The 16,840-nt window shown below is 35.4% G+C and overlaps 1 protein-coding gene across 1 annotated transcript in view; it reads right to left on the reverse strand.

Moving 5' to 3' along the window:
- The window catches only part of PPFIA2 (PTPRF interacting protein alpha 2), a 145,226-nt gene that overhangs the window by 110,887 nt on the left and 17,499 nt on the right, over window positions 1–16,840 (reverse strand). The window contains exon 2 of the mRNA XM_066319228.1: window positions 9,463–9,564. The gene's annotated coding sequence lies outside the window, so the exon portion shown is untranslated. The remainder of the gene's footprint in view (window positions 1–9,462; window positions 9,565–16,840) is intronic.

The following is a 16,840-nucleotide window of genomic DNA, read 5'->3' on the forward strand; positions in this document are numbered from 1 at the left end:
CTGCCACTGCTAATGGTGTTCGTCACTACCGCATGCTTTAAAATATTCATTGTCTCTGCTGTATTAAAAACATAAAAAAACCCCAGAGAAGTCCATAAATATCTGTAAAATAGACTGTAAATAACATATTATAAAAATACATTACATTTAGTTTTCATTATTACTCTGAGGTTAAAGGAAAAATAAAAATGTTATGTTGATGTTGGGTAGAAAAATCCTCACTTGCCCATACTTTCATAGGGCTACCATTGCTGATTTTGGTGCCTGAACATGAAAGAGACTTGGTTATCTGTGAGGTTAAATCAAGGCAGCTATGTTCTTGAATCAGAATGCATGTTAAATGTATTGTAATTACAACAAACAATTATATCTAAGTCATTGAACTGGAAATCTGAAAGTTACATGAACAACTGTTTCATATTTCTCCTTTGAAGAGGTTCTTAATATAGCTACTATTAGTAAATATATATATATGTCTGTAATCCACAGTTATTCTCAGTTACATAATGGTTTTTATTCTTACATGAATTACTAGACATAGAAGAGCAAAAGCAGGGGGCAATTACATTAGAGATGTAGTATCTTGATATTAAGTCAGATTAAGAATGATTATGGTTTAGTCATCTTTCCTTCAAACATGGTTCTTGGGTCTGGATTTGCACCTGGTTATTATGTAAAAACAACTATATTCTTCAGAAAAAGTAGTGAATGAATATGTGAACAATGTTAATATAATGAGAGTTATAATGACTCCCTGCAGTGCAAGAAAGAGGGCGTCTCTATCATTTTAAATCCAAGTGGTGGCCTGTATTTATCAAAAGCAAATGAAGAAGAAATTCACAAGATTTCTCATCCCTGAAGGGCTAACAGTGGATATAGGTGGATTTATCATTATTTGAGGTCTTCCAAAGTAGCACAGAAATTTGAAGAGACCTCTTAATGATAGAGCCATCAAGAATTCAGTATAGGGCTGTGGGAAGCTTGCAAATTAAGTGAGATCAGAATATTTTTCAAATATTTACAGAATATTTCTGTTCACAGAGGACTTAAATTAACAATTAATTCCTTTCATACATAGAACTGAATTGCTGAATTTTGTTCTAAATTCTTGTATCGTCATGGCTTTTCTAGGCCATCTAGTTTATCTGGGAAAGAGATGGAGGAAAGCAAGTCAATAGCTGATTTCTAATTCTTCAGCCTACTCTCTACCCTGTCCCTTAAAAGGGTCTGTGAGGGTGCAACATTTCCTTCTCTGTGCAGCCCAACTCTGCCCTGGGGTAACCACTAACCTGACTAATCCACGCTGTGCACTTAGATTTCCTACAGTCATTCCCACCTCCTGGCTGATTCCCTTAGAGCCTGACTTTTCTTGATTTTTTTTTTTTTTTATGCAGAAATTTTTCAGTGCATCATAGCTATGTCTGGATCAGTCTAAACCCAGCTAAAATGCTAGAGATTTCTGAAGAAATTGGGAAAATAATGTGCATTGATCCACAGCTGAGTTTTAGTATGGCCATTACTTCCATAGATCTGTAGCTGTCTATTGCTCAAACTGACCCACTAAACCAGTCCAGAGTTACAAAACCTTGGCAATCTTTTTTTCAGCCTAACTCTGAGCAAATTTATCATATTTGGTGTCCTACTACCCTAAATGACATCTCCCAGACAAATGCTGTGATGATCAGGGACTTCTGAGAGCATGTATGCAAGACTTATTTGGAAAGGAAAATGGGAAAATCTGGTTTAGGAGAAAAGAAAAAGTGATAGTGACATGGAAACCTTGACATGGGAAAATATTCATGACGGAAGAAATTACACATGCCTATAGCAGAGATATAAAGAAAAAGCAAAAGATACATCCTAACATTCATCCAGAAACTCATTTTGAACTGGTGCAGACAGACAATCCCAATAGGGAATGTGAAGTCAGCATGGACAGAAGACAAGAAACTTGCTAAAGAAAGGCAGAATGGAGATTGGAATGACCAAGAGACAAAACAAGTTAAACAAGGTTTTCAAGTATATGAAGAGAGCAGAGTGGTGAGAACTCAGAATTTCTAATGGGGTGATTGTGGAGGAGTTTGCTATTTGAGATGAACAGTTCAGCACTCTAGCCTTTGGCAGAGCTACAGATAACATATTTGGGTTGTGTTACTGCAATGTTAGAAACATGCATAATACATAATACTAAACCAATGACAATCATCCATTTAGCATACACAAAAGCTAAGTTTGTTTTTAGCTTAGAACTACCATTTCAGAGGAGAAAAATCCAATATCTGCATACATTTCACAGTTACATAAATCAAGTACAAAATGCTGTGTCGACTATTTTACTGTATAGAGGTTGTCACAGCTGTGTCAAAAGACTCATGGAGAATTAAAAAAAATGCTTGTGAACATTTTATACTTTTTCTTTCTGTTCTTATTTACTCAAGCATTTGCAATCTCTCATTCTTCTGGAAACTACCTCTGAACACTGGAATTTTCCTTACCATCAGCTCTAGGAATTCTCAAGAAACTGTGTCACCATAGTTTCTTGTTTGTAAAATATTCTTTTTTTTTGCTTTTCAACAAAAATAATCTCTTCACAAATTCTGTGAGCACTGCTAACAACAAAACCAGCTGTTAGGGAATACTATTTACCAGGTCTTGTAGTGAAACATTACTCCCAGTTCTGCTGAAAGGGAAAAAACCCAAGGAGTAGGGCATCTGACTGTGACTGAGAGCCTGATAACAAATCCTTGCCCCCTGCTCTGATGATATGCTAAGTTCACAGAATAATAGAATTGTTTAGACTGGAAAAAACCTCTATGATCATCAAGTCCAAACATAAATCCAGCACTACCAAATCCTCCACTAAACAAAGTGCCACATGCCACATCTACACATCTTTTAAATACCTCCAGGGATGGCAACCCTACCATTTCCCTGGGGAGCCTGTTCCAATTCTGTATCAAATAACCAAGATAATTTTCTTGGTGAAGAAATTTTCCCTAATGCCCAACCTAACCTTCCCCTGGTGTAACTTGAGGCCATTTCCTCTTGTACTATCATTTGTTACCTGGGAGAAAGGGCTGACCCCACCTGACCTACAGCTGAAGAGGTCTCCACTGAGCCTCCTTTTCTCCAGGCTAAACACCACCAGTTCCACCAGCTGCTCCTTGTAAGACTTGTGCTTCAGTTTTGTTGCTGTACTTCAGACATGTAACAATAGCTGGTGTTTTATTCAATGTTTCCCCAGTTACAATTATATTAAAAAAGGGGTAATACATCTTCCCAGCTTCCCTGGGAAGTGAAAATGTCAACAACACTGACAGAATTATGAAGTGTCTCAGGGCTACAGTGACAGAGGAGGGGATTATAAACATAAAGGATTGACATTGAAGATGATGGCGTGTCCAACCAATATTTAACATGGGAAGGAAATCACAATAACTTGTGGGCATGCTGAGGACTTTCCTCCACATATGTAGTTTTAATATTAATAAAAAAAGAATTAATATACCAAGTAGTTGTGAGAACATCACAAGATTTCACTTTGAAATAACATTGTAACAATAATGGTAATTAATATAAACTATAAAAGAATTGTTAGAAACAGCTTTAGGGATTTCAGTAAGTTGCAATTAAACTCTGGCATTAATAGTGATCATGGGCTGCTGAGCATTTTCTGCTCCCTCATGCTGTCAAGCTGTTATAGTTGTCAAGCACTCAGAGGGACAGGCAGCTTGCAGAGAAAAGAAGATGAAGATCAACAGCAGCAGGTAGGACAGAATCACCCACGCATCATTGCTATGCTTTTCCTACTGGAAAGCATAAGCTTGACAAAGAATTATGAAATAATCTGACAAGTGATTTTTATGCTGGGCAAATTTTAGGATGTTGAGGATGTCATGCTGATAATTGTATCTTATGTAAATAGGACTGTTTCTGGAACTCTCGACTTTTTATAAGCATAAAGATGTATAAAAAAATAATTTAAAGACTGAAAAGTGCCCTAATGCATATTTTTTGAATGAATGGAGCATGGTTAAAGTGTTAATTAGAACTAAATGAACATGAAAGGAGAAAACTTTTAGAATACACCCAGCTTCCTTCATTCCTCAAATTTCTTACAAAGCAATTATGGAAGTGATTGATTTCTGTGAAACAGAAAAGCATAGTTAGATTTAATGGAATAAACTACATCAGTGTAGATTATCACCTACTCTGCTCTACTACACCATACCATCATGACTACATAGACATTGATTAACAAATGCAAAATGAAAGAATTTGAAATACACATTTTAAGGAATGATGGTTCAATAAGTTGATTCTAGTTTGACTCAATAGAATTCTATTACAGGACCTGGATTTAATCAATGTAAAATATTTTATCTTCACTTTCATTATTTTCAAAAAACTTGTTTGTAGAAAAAGTTCACAGCAGGATAATAAATGGAGAAATTAAAAAATCAGCAGATGGCAATGGAGAGAAAAGGAGAGTCAATAAACAATGAAATACAGAGAAGAAAAATAAAAGAAATCTTTTACTGAAATGAGACAGACCTAGCTTAAGGTATTCCTTAGATGAATGAGGTAAACCACTAAGAAGACAATTTTCTTTGGAAGTTCAGCTTAGAATTTCTCACCAGCACAGGAAAAACTGAATTTTATTTCAGTTTATATTCAGAATTCACATTGTTCAGTGAATCTCCATCTCTGGGGTGAGCAGAGGAGACAAGTAAAATGAGTAGATGCGGGGTTGAAGACTACATCCAAAATCGGTCATTTGGACTACGTCCAAAATCAGTCATTTTCTTCAGCGTTGTTCCACAGTGATGGAAACCACTTTTCACCTGTGATCAGGTGGTGTGACCTCCAACTGCTGCACTGGTAAATTAACAGTAAAAATCTTTCTCTAAAAAAAAATAAAGTTCCAGCCCAACTACTGCACTGTGTCCCATATCTGTCCTTCTGTACAGAAACCAAAATGCAAGCAACATAAAATCTTAGTGAAATCACACGTATGTGAAACAAAGGTGTGAAAGAAAATGTAACAATCAGATAACAACACAAAGTAATAGGAAGATAAGGGCTTTTATAGGAATAATGAATAGAAATAATATAACCATTATACTGCACAGATTACCTAAAAACATATAGTTATACAAAAACATATAGTTATTGAGTAAGTACATATTACAATTACTATCTGTTGTTACACTACTTTCTGACAGAAGTTCTTTTTCTTGAAAGAGACACATGAATCTAGTGTGCAAGATAGTCAATAATATTGAGGCAATGATATATACTGCTACTTATGTTATTGAATTAATGTTTTGCCATTTGCAGAACTTTAGGAGATAGATATACTTATTTTCATATGTACAGTGTTTTTAGACTGTAAGAACTCCTCATGTTTCAATAAGAAATAGAGTACCTGATTAATTTTTAGCACCTATGAAATTGATTTAATTAAAAGGGCCTATGAGAAAATAAGCTAAAATAGGTAAAACCATACTTTAAAATATATTCTTAGGGTTTCCCAACACAGAAGAAAGGAATTTGGATCATAAAATATAGGGTTAAGTTCTAATCTATAGGTATAATGATATTGCAGTGCATAATTGAAGATGTTTCATAAACCATTCAATAAGGAATGTAGACAATAAAATATGAATAAAATTAGATATAACTCAGCCTTGTTCACTTTGGTAAGTGCTTCATCTCCTAAAGCAAAAGCAAAAGAGAGTTAATGACACTGTCTTTGTTATTGCTGTTTCATTTATGAACACAGGTATAATTTTTTTTGTTTCTAAACTGTTAGAACTAAAATATTTCAGACCAATTTGAGTAAAAAAATTATACTTTATTTAAAAATCACATGTATGTGTCTGATCCTTTTGTGTTGTTGTAGGGAAAAATCCAAGATCAGATTAATCCATAGCAGTAACATATTTTTTTCAGCTACCAAACCAACCCCCAAATGTCCTCATAATAATATTATGATCTAATAAATTAATCCTATCCATCTTTTATACTTTTGAAGAATACAGACTGAGAAAAAATAATTTTAATTTAAACAGCCAAAGTTGTGTTATTTTATAATTTCCATGAAATAGCATGCTAGATCACACTGATTGGCCTTCCAGCTTCAGAAAAGATGCTCTTTCTACATACCATAGGTGATCATTCCATCTAGAGAATATGCAGATAAATAACTGTAAGAGTTTCTATTAAGATATTTTTGTATCTGTTTTGGAAGTACAATGGTCTTCTGGAGAGAACCTGTCTTCCCGCTAGCAACGCTACACATTCAGCACTCACGCACTTTCTATTTTGCCGAAATATTGATTGATTAAGTTGCCAGCTATGTTCTTAACATGAAAACATTTCTACTGTAATATTTCAGAAAAAGTTAGTTATCATAGGTAGTTGAATGTGCAAAAATACACATTCAACAGCAAAAGCCTAAAAATGCTGCTAGAATGATTGAGTAGAAACTTGATTAAATATTGGGGTAAGTTTAATTTCTGGTATTTTGGCTGAGATCTGAAGTGTAGGTGTGCCAAAAAAAGTCATTCCATCATGGTCTCTCTCTAATATATTACCATCAAGGTTTATTATTACAGCTTTGGCAAACAGTGGGAAATCAGAATGTGAAATCAGTTTTATGTTTTGTTTGTTTATGTGAAAATTAAAAAACCCCAAACATATAGATGTAAGTCTAGAGTACATCAAATGCTGCCAGTTAGGCATAACTGAAAATGTAGAGGGGACCTGGTAGGCTGGTATGTACTCAGTATATACTCATGACTCAAGAATTGTCACTTTCATCCCTTTCTGCTGATATTCAATTTGAACAAGGACAGATCAAACAATACCTTTTTTGCTATTACCCCAAGGAGGTAAAAGATTGGATGAAAATTTCAGAAGTGGCAATTCACAACTGAGCATCCTCATTTAAAAACAGCGGGAAGTGCTATTTGGGACAAAGTGGTTCTCCTGAGAAGTTCCACTATGTGTGGTTATGCATGAATGTGTTCTGTGAGGTCAAGTGAGCCTCATTAATGTAGCCAAGCTAGGGCTGGCTTAAGTGTGAACATTAGAGGGATGGACAAAAGATGCATTAATTGGACTAACTTTATATATGAGAAAAGACATTCAATTTTCTCACTGTGAAAGTATATCAGTGGTCCTCCAAATATTATTATTTTACCAGAATCCTTGCTAAATTAACAGAAATATTTTGAAGAAGTTTTTATTCTTACAAAATACTACTGCTGTTTTACATTAATAACACCATAAACCTCAGTTTGTGAAAGTGCCTCTTTATAGGTAATGCCTTCCCAATGAATGTTGCTAGAAATCTCATCATTAGCACATCATCGAGACAGTGTCTTTCAAACAACAGCTTTGCAACTAAAATGCCCATCTTTCCCTATCAGAGGACTGTCTTTATAGAAGACAGCATGACTATTACAGCCAGCTCTGAGATATATCATGGTATATAGTAGCTTAAAGCCTGGCAAGAACATAAATATGACATCATGGTGTAATAACTTTTTAATGAAAATGCTAGAGGTCAGGGTAACGCATGTCTCTGAATTTCTCCTCTCTCCTTCTCCATTAATGTTTGGACCATATCTTCCCCTTGTTTGCTGTAACATCTCCTGCATTCTGTATATTTTTTGATAGCCTAAACATTTTGATGTCTAGCTTCATCATCATTTTGAAAACACACTGTTAGCATTTACTATTTTTCACTGCAAGGACTTGCAAGGATTACTCACAACACTGTAACTCCCATTTGTTGATATTAGTTCTCCTGGAAAACTCTTACCGATTTTTCTTTTATATAGCACAAGAAATGCAAGAATGGATGATCTTTAAGCTTCTTGTTCTGCACAGAAACTGCCTTGACAGAGATCAGTCTGACTTGGGAGATGACTTGCAGTTGAGTCATCTTCCTTTTCTCTCACAGTTCTTTGGCAAGTGACTATCTTTGGCTACTTGGTGTCTTGGAATTTTTGCTAGTCTGCGCTGCTTATATCAGACCCACACTAGGTATTGGTGCACTGCAGTTCTAACACATGAAAGCTGGTGTTCAGTGGACTTTGGAGTGAAATGGAGAAAGCATTTTTAATTAAATAATAAATAATACACATGCAGAAGTTATTGTTAATTTGAGCAGTCTTAAGACTGCAGCTGACATGATTTGCTAAACCTGGAAAATGAAGTGTAATTCCTACATGTTTCTCAAAAACAATTTATTAATTAATTAATAGGAGAAAACTTAGGTCTCACTTATACCTCTCATAAGATTTTCCAAACCCATCACCTTTAAGAACTTTGTGTGAAATGGAATCATCTCCTGAACATCCAGGAAAGCATAGAGACAAATAGGTCAATTTTGCCTCTTTGTAGGCATCTGTTTTATCTGTCCTGCCTTGAATTTCTGAACTCTATGACACTCTATGGGAAGATGGGAAGAAGAAAGCAAGGAGAAAGGCCATGTCTCAGGTCTTTTGGCATATATATTATAAGATTCTCTTCAGAATGCCAATTGGCTGACAAAGAAGAAATGATAGTTGAGCACCCAAAGTGCTACTGGTTTATTAAGAATAGGAAAAGCTGCACAGGCTACAGAAGAACGAAATATGGATGTGAGAAATCATCCTCCGTGTTCAGCCTCTGAAATCTATTTTGTATGTTCACTACCAGCCTGACTCCCACCTGATCTGGGACTACTCTACCTCTTTTCTCACACCTTTCCACAAACACCATAAAGTCCCCTATGCTATCCTCCTGTGTTTCTAGATCAACTCTGCCTTTACCCAGACATTTTTATGTGCAAATTGTTTTATTCTGAAAGCAATTCTGTCCATAATTTGAGAATTTTAAGAAGGTACTGCATCATATATTCTTGTTCCCAGACAGAACAGTATCTTCCTATTGAACCAGAACATGATAAATTTCAGGATTAAATCTTGTCTCCGCTCAGCTGTATGGCAAATGACATTTACTTCAAGGGTCACAAGGCTGCATGTAGACTAAACAGACTGCTTCTGGCATGTGTGGCAGCCTTCACCTCATCCTTACTCAGACCAAATCCAAGGCACAAGGCATAACTGGTTGTCTGTTGTAACCTTGCCTTTTGCCTTGATAAGCGGTGAGGATATGTGCAGGGTACTCAGGCTTGGAAGGCTGCAGGAATCCCTTGCTTTAAAAGTCACTTAAACAGAATGACCTTATTATGTAACATACTAAATCTCCTGTAATTGTAATTGTTTGCAATTTATCTGGCTAATACACTAATTTCCTTCAGGACCGTACCATGGTGGATATGTCCTGCAACTTAGAATCTCCTTTACCCATAAAAATGATGGAATTTTGTCTTCTTATTCATACAAATGAAGATCTACATTTATATGTAAGTTTACACACACATTATATCCGGAAAAGTATACTTACTCTTGTGTTGTTTCTTTCAGCTTTTAGTTCTGAAATCTCTTCCTCTTTTTCAAGCAGCTGTTCCCTGCATGCATTTAATTCTTTTGTCAGTGCAGCAAATTCCTGTAGAATAAAATTATGTATGAAGTTACTCAAGAAGATGTAAGCACTAGGATAATCAAATACATGTGCATTCTAGTGTTTAAGAATTTAAGTAATATTTAGAAAATTTCAACACAAACTAAAATAGCATATGTCAGCTTCAGCATCTACCAAAATCATTTCAAGTCTAGACATAGCTAATGAGAGGTAACTACCGATTTAAGTTCAGAAACAAAAGAATATTCAAAATGATGGCAACATCTCCTATACATTATGTATCAGAACCACACTAGAAGAAGAACAGAACCAGCCAATTTCCTAGCAACAGAGACACCACATTTCACACATAATGAGGTTCAACTCAACATACCCACTTAGGAGCATTCTTGCCACTTCATAAGGCAGCATTTGCAACATGCCATGTGACAAAAAAGGTATTCACTAATCAAAATCTACCTAATATCAGATTAAAATGAGTAATACTGAGTTGTGAAAAAATACTTTACTTGATATTGAAGTTAGCCATTAAAATGTATTCAGCCATTATAGTGAAAGGCTCAGAACAATATTTTTTAGTTGGAATAAATATCCTATGAATCAACAACACAAAATGAAGCTGAATTTTAAGCTGCTCCTGATGTTAAATTTTACGCATGCAACTAATAGGTATCCTGAAAAACATCTTTCAGTTTTCAAGACTCCCATTAAAATGTCTTGAATTTACCATTGCTGTAACTCTTCAACAATACACATAAATTTTTGTTTATACAAAGAGTATTGTTAATTGCCATAAGGAAAAAATTTCACTCCATATGTGTTTATTTAGTCAGGCATATATATACTAGGCTGTAGTGGTTAATTTTTTCTGTTACAGCAAAAAGATGCTACGTATCTCAGAAACACAGTAAGGTAAAGGATGAAAAACCTTTAAGATTTGTGATCATGTTTTGAGAAAAAAAAATCTTGAACAGAATTTCTGCTTAAAAAAGATGCATACGTATTTTTAAATACTAGGTTAATTTTAATTTTACCAGAATAGTCAATGCATAAGAGCCCACCAGCCCACAAGCAAGTAGTTAAACTGCACTCCAAGAGAAAGCATTTCAAGAAAAAAAAACAGGTCCAGGTGGTTTTTCTTCTCAGTCAGTAGGATGAAGCTGATACTAAATCTACTTATTTAAGTCAAAAGCTAGTGATGATCTCAAAAGGGCTTGGTTTGTATTATATATTAAAATATATATATTTTAATATATAATACTATATACTGTTAACTAGTTTTTAAATAGTTAACAGTATATAGTATTATATATTAAAAATTATTCAAATAAATTTCAACAGCTATTCTGAAAACATATAACTAAGGGTGCTTTTCTTTTCATTTTTCAGCAGCTGGAACTGGAAGCACAATAGACCTCCATGCAAATCACATGGTAAGAAAGAGAGTGTTTTTCTGATATCCCAAATGGATTTTGTTTTAGACAGTGGCTGTGGATCACATGAACCATATAATGATTTTTTGTGTCATACCTTCTAATTAGTATTTGCTTTTTACATCCTAGTGGTCACATAAATTTAAGGCCATACAGCATACTTTGATGTTAAAATCCTTATAGCTTAGTTTCGAAAATGAGATTTTTATTGTGACACTCCCCCCTTCCTTTTCAAAAGTATCATTAAAACTTCTGCCTGCAGGTCTTAAACTAGGATTCAGAAGCTACCAGTCCAGCGGTGTTATTCTGTTCGGAATTTTTTTAAAAAATCTCCTGTACTTAAGGTTATAAGTAATGTTATATACTGAACGAAAAATCGTAGTTAATAGAGAACTAATGATCTCAACTCACATTTGAATCAGAATCTTAAAGCACAAAACCACACATAAACACATATTTCTCTACAGCCCTACAGAGTGGAGCCCTTGTTACTAATTTACATACACATGTATATGCCTATAATACTTTCAGAGCCTCACAGAATAAGCTTCCAGTGTAATCTATGGAGTATATTGTTGCTGTTTATGTTTTCTTATTTCTTGGTGTTGTCTCAGCTGGAATTAAAATAGACATTTTGGCATATGCTTGGGCATCCGGATGGGTGACAGGTGGTGGCAAGGATAACAAATGTCATCTGGTGACTTACAGTTGGAGTACTGAACTACAGTAAAGCAAACCAGTCTGGCAACTCACATTTGCTTCTTTCCTTGCAAATGAAAAAAGGTATGTTTATCAAACTGCACATCTTTGCTGTGCCAAGGCAAGCTTACTTCAGTACAATCCCTACTGCTTTGGTCAAAATAATCTCAAATGACAATGGAATGAATTTCCTATTTGCTTGCTGAGCATCATGGAGTTTATTCTTAGGGTAATTTTGTCTGGTCATCAGTGTATATTTTCCCTTGCTTTTAAGCAAATCATTACTCAAAATTCTATTCCCATACCTAATGATAGAGTCCCATACCCAATGTAATGTTGTCTCAGCCTCCAAATATCTTCAGTTTATATCCATAGCATTTATTAGCATCTACCTTAGCTGGGCTACATGTGTCCAGTGTTTTAGACTTTGTTACTTGAGTGGCAAACCTTGACCTTTCAAGCCTTTTAATTATTCACTTGCTGCTGCTGCTCTCTAAAATTTCTCAGTGCTTTTGACATACCTGCAGTGCAAGCACTTACAACAAGCAATCACCTCTTCATATGTCTGGAGCTCAAGTGGCCAACGTCATCTGAAGTACTAGAGACTGCTTTTTCATCAAGAGCTTGGAATTCTCTGAGTTGAATGATGACAGAAAGAGTTTTATTCCTTGTGTTTACATCATAAGCCTTTTACAAGGAAAGTCTCAAAGTAAGTGGAGGTTTCCCCACAGCTTTACAAATTATTATTTCTGTCACATGATTATTTTCATAAATTAATAACTAGGATAAAAACCTCATGACTTCCAAATAGTACTTCCAAAACTACATGGTAACTTATTTCAAAAAACCTATTTATCCAAGATACCGCTGTGACCAATGCTCCAGGAAACATTTTTTTCCCCCACAGGTTCTATGCTAAGCAAAGCATATTTTTGTTTCAACGTAACACCCAGTTATGTAATAAATGACATGTGATGATAACGACCTCTGCTCATGCAATTCCCTCGTATATATATACAGGGATCAAGAGAATACTGTCATCTGGAATTACTGTTTGCAGCAGAAATCTTGCATGGTCAGTGACCACGACAGTCAGTCATACTTTGGGAACCTTGAAGGTAATTTCTGTTGCATAACTAATTGGAGCTGACAGGCACAACTGCACTCTTAAAGCTCATATAGAAGTTGTATGGCAGTAAAGCTAATTAAGAACTGAAGTGAATTAAAACTGTATGAAAATTATTCAGTTGATTGCACTGGTTTTACACTATATCATGACATCAAGATGTTTGCAATTTCTTTTCAAGATAAATAATCTGAAGGAGCACTATTTTCCTCATCTGAATAAACATAATCTCTGAGCCTGTCTTAACTGCTACTTGTCTTTATCTCTTAACACTTGGCCTATGAAATTAAGCCTTGAAAACCAATTGAACAGAAATTTGTAGGCCCACTAGGAGTTACCAATAAACAAAATTGAAGGACTTCTCTGGTGAAGCAGTTGAAATACAGTTGGAGGAGAGGCTGGAGGATGCCTGAGAGAGTGGGATGACATTGGGACAGGAAGGCTGGCAGAGCTGTCAGATGAAGGCTAGCAGCAGGACTGGACAGGGGAGGCATATTACAGCTCTCTTACCATTACATTTCTGCCTCTAGGGGCAGGCTCAAGAAATCCTGTTTTCATTGCTGCTCCCAGGAAAGGTCTGCAAGGTTTATTTTTTATGACCAAATATGCATAAAAGATACATATGCATAAAAGATAACTAGTCTCCAAGTTGAGGATATGTCACAGAAATTATGAGATCTCATATCTCTGACACTCAGCTGTTCAGAATATGATCCAGACAAAACTGAGCTGAAATGAAAACAATCTCTCATCATTCCCTCAAAAAATATGGACATAAAGTAGAATTTTTGTGACAGTAATAACAAAAACTAAATTAAAATACATAAAACTCAGTTTTGGAGACACTGAGAAGATTCAGCTTAAAATCTCCTCTGGATTTTTCATCATTGAACTGCATTTCATTTCAGGAATGAGTAAGTGAACTAATCTCTGCGTGGAAAAAGAATGGTAGGGGTTTAATTTCTATTTTACATTCAACACAAATTATTTCAATCAATTTTCTTTCTTACAGATTTAGACGTAATTAATTTAACACACAAAATCACTATCTTCTACAGTTCCCTCAGAGTTTTAACCTTTTATATATTAAGTTTTCATCCAATCCATTCGTGTGTGGGGGAGGGAGAAAAAAAGGTATCTTCTTTCTTTTCTTATTATTCTGTCGCTGGAAATGTTTTTGGATATTCTTCTCACCTTTTAAATGACTAAGGATTTATTTTTAGCAATTTTGATTGAACACTTCCTCCTTGCTGACTCTTATTAACAGAACAAAATACAAAACAAACTATACACATAATTCACTATTTATCTTCTTGCTACATAGAAGTCATAATAAATGCTCTTTGATCCTAAACTAGGTTGAATGCAAGATATTTCCTGTCTCTAGTAGTGTTCAAGGCCAGGCTGGATGAGTCTTACAGAAACCTGGTCTAGTGAAAGGTGTCCTGTCCATGGTAGGGGGGGTTGGAACTAAATTATCTTTATGGTCTCTTCCAATTCAGGTCATTCAATGCCTCCATGATTCTGTGATTTAAACAAGTGGGTTTGGTGTCAGTTGTCTAAAGCATTCATTGTTACATTACTGCTCAAAATGAGAGTTCATTTGCACAAAAAAGTTTTAGGTTGGACATGTACCTGAAATACTGCATAATAACAGGACCTGGGTAAAAAAACGGAAATCTGTTTGGATCTTAGGACTAAAATTTTGATCTCTTCATACACAAAAGCAAAACTTTCAAAACTGTAGATTAGTTTCTGAATTAGTCTTTTAAAAACATCAGAATAGTTTGCACTACAATGTTTGTGTAGAGTATTTTCTTTACCTCTCCACAAATAAATGTAAGCAAAATTGATTTTGTCTCTATTCTCCACATTTTTTAGGCACTGGAATGGATTTTTTACCACTGCTTTGAAAAAATAGGCCACCAGATGATGTGGACTGGTCACATCATGTAGGACTACTTTGGTTTTAATATGAACTGAGTGCTACTCTGATTCACACCATGATTACACAGATAGGGAATAATTCTTCTTTACAGACAGTGGCTCTTCCAGCAGTTCTTACAGAGATATTTACAGAAACAATTTGAAGCACAATTAATGTCTCTGTAAGAACTGCTGGAAGAGGATCAAGGGATCAGTGCTGGATTTACCAGTACAGCACTGGTTTGGGTTGCTTAGTGGTCTGCAAGACATCTAAAATGTGGGAAGTAGGCTTAAGTGTCACAACCTGAGAGTTCCATTAATTGAAAAGGAAGAGGAAGAGCTGCATCAGGGGAGGTATAGACTGGATATGATGAAAAAGCTAAGCAGAGAAGTAGTGGAACCAACCTTGCTGGAAGTGCTAAAAAAAAAAAAAAAAAAAGTGTCAATGTGGCACTTAGGGACATTATTTAGTGGTGAACCTGGCAGTGTGAGGTTAACAATTGGACTCAATGATTTTAGAGTCTTCTCCAACCACTATTCGATTATTCTAAGATGACAACAAGATTTCCATTATGTAAGAGAGAGAACTGAGTGTCTTGGTTTCAGCTATGGTAGAGTTAATTTCTTCTCAGTAGGTGCTGCAGTGCTGTGTTTGGGATTTGGAATGAGAATGGTGTTGCCAACATGCTGCTATGATTTTCAGCTAAATTATGTTAATCCTAAGTCAAGGACCCATATTTTTCCTTTTCTCATATTCTGCCAGTGAGGAGGAATACCAAAGAAACCGGGGGAGGAGCAAAGCTGGGACAGGTGACCTGAACTGACCAAAGAGACATCACAGAATGTCATACCCAGTATGTAAACCAGAGGGAGTTGCTGAAAGGGTGGCTGATCTGGGTTCAGGAATGGGAGTCTGACATTGGTCAGGGTGTGGTGAGCACCTGCACTGTGCATCATTGTTTTTTCCCCATTCTTACTCTTATTTATTCTTATTCTTATTCACCATTATTATTGCATTTTGCTTCATTTTCACTTATTAAACCGTTCTTGTTCAACAAATAAATTTTACTTCAATTCTCCTCCTCATTCCACCAGGGTGGGGGGATGACAGAGGGGAGGTTGAGCAAGTGGCTCTGTGCTGTTTCATCTCCAGCTGGGCTGAAAATCATCACATTTGGTAACACAGTGAACTTGAGACCCCATTTAATTTTTTTTTCCCAAAATGTGAACAGTGATTGAAGTTTTGGAATGTGTAGCTGTTTTTGAATACAACAGTATTCAAAATTATATTTTGAAATTCAGTCAGAAAGAAGCTTTAAATGCATCTGTTTACATATCACTTGATGTGACAGCAATTCTAGGTGATGGGAAATTCAAAGATAATGGGAAGAACAAACCACTGTCAGGACTTACAACACAATCTGTCTAATTTTGCTAGTACATGCTTGCCATACAAAGATTAATTCCACCGGATTTTTGAAGTCAAAGAGAATCTCCACAAGAAGATGAGTATTATGACAATGACTGTTTCTGGCAATGATTTTCCCACAGAGGCTCATTCAGGAAGAAATCTAACACTAGAGACAGAAGACATGGGCACAAATATGCCATGGTAGTTTGCACTTGAATCTAAGGCAATAATAATATGAATATAATTTGTATGGTTTTAGCAATATAACCACATTTATCCATGTATAACTCTCTAATCAGTACCACACAGTCAAACACAAATCTCTTTTCCATTATTTCCCAAATTAGCCTGAATTATTGTCATATAAAAGTGTAAATTTTACATGATGACAGATAAAAAGTGCCCAGTTGGCATTCCTGGCTTTTTCATAGTTAAATTATTTTTAATGAAGAACTGCTAAATAAAGTATGCAATCTGTTGGCTTATTAATATTTTCCCACTTCCTCTGTTTAAATAATTTAGATTTGGTGCTCTATATTATTGGTTGTGTACTGATCTCTAAAATTTATGCTTTCTGAAGAATAATATGCACCCAGCAGGTATTGGTCTGTTAAAACACTCACAGTAACAATAAAACAGAAGAAAAAAGAGGGGAAAGCATAATGGAATTAACAAGATTTTTCTTGTTTTTAATCTAGAATCTCC

The sequence above is a fragment of the Sylvia atricapilla genome, chromosome 5 (assembly GCF_009819655.1).
Source record: "Sylvia atricapilla isolate bSylAtr1 chromosome 5, bSylAtr1.pri, whole genome shotgun sequence".
NCBI classification, from domain to species: domain Eukaryota; kingdom Metazoa; phylum Chordata; class Aves; order Passeriformes; family Sylviidae; genus Sylvia; species Sylvia atricapilla.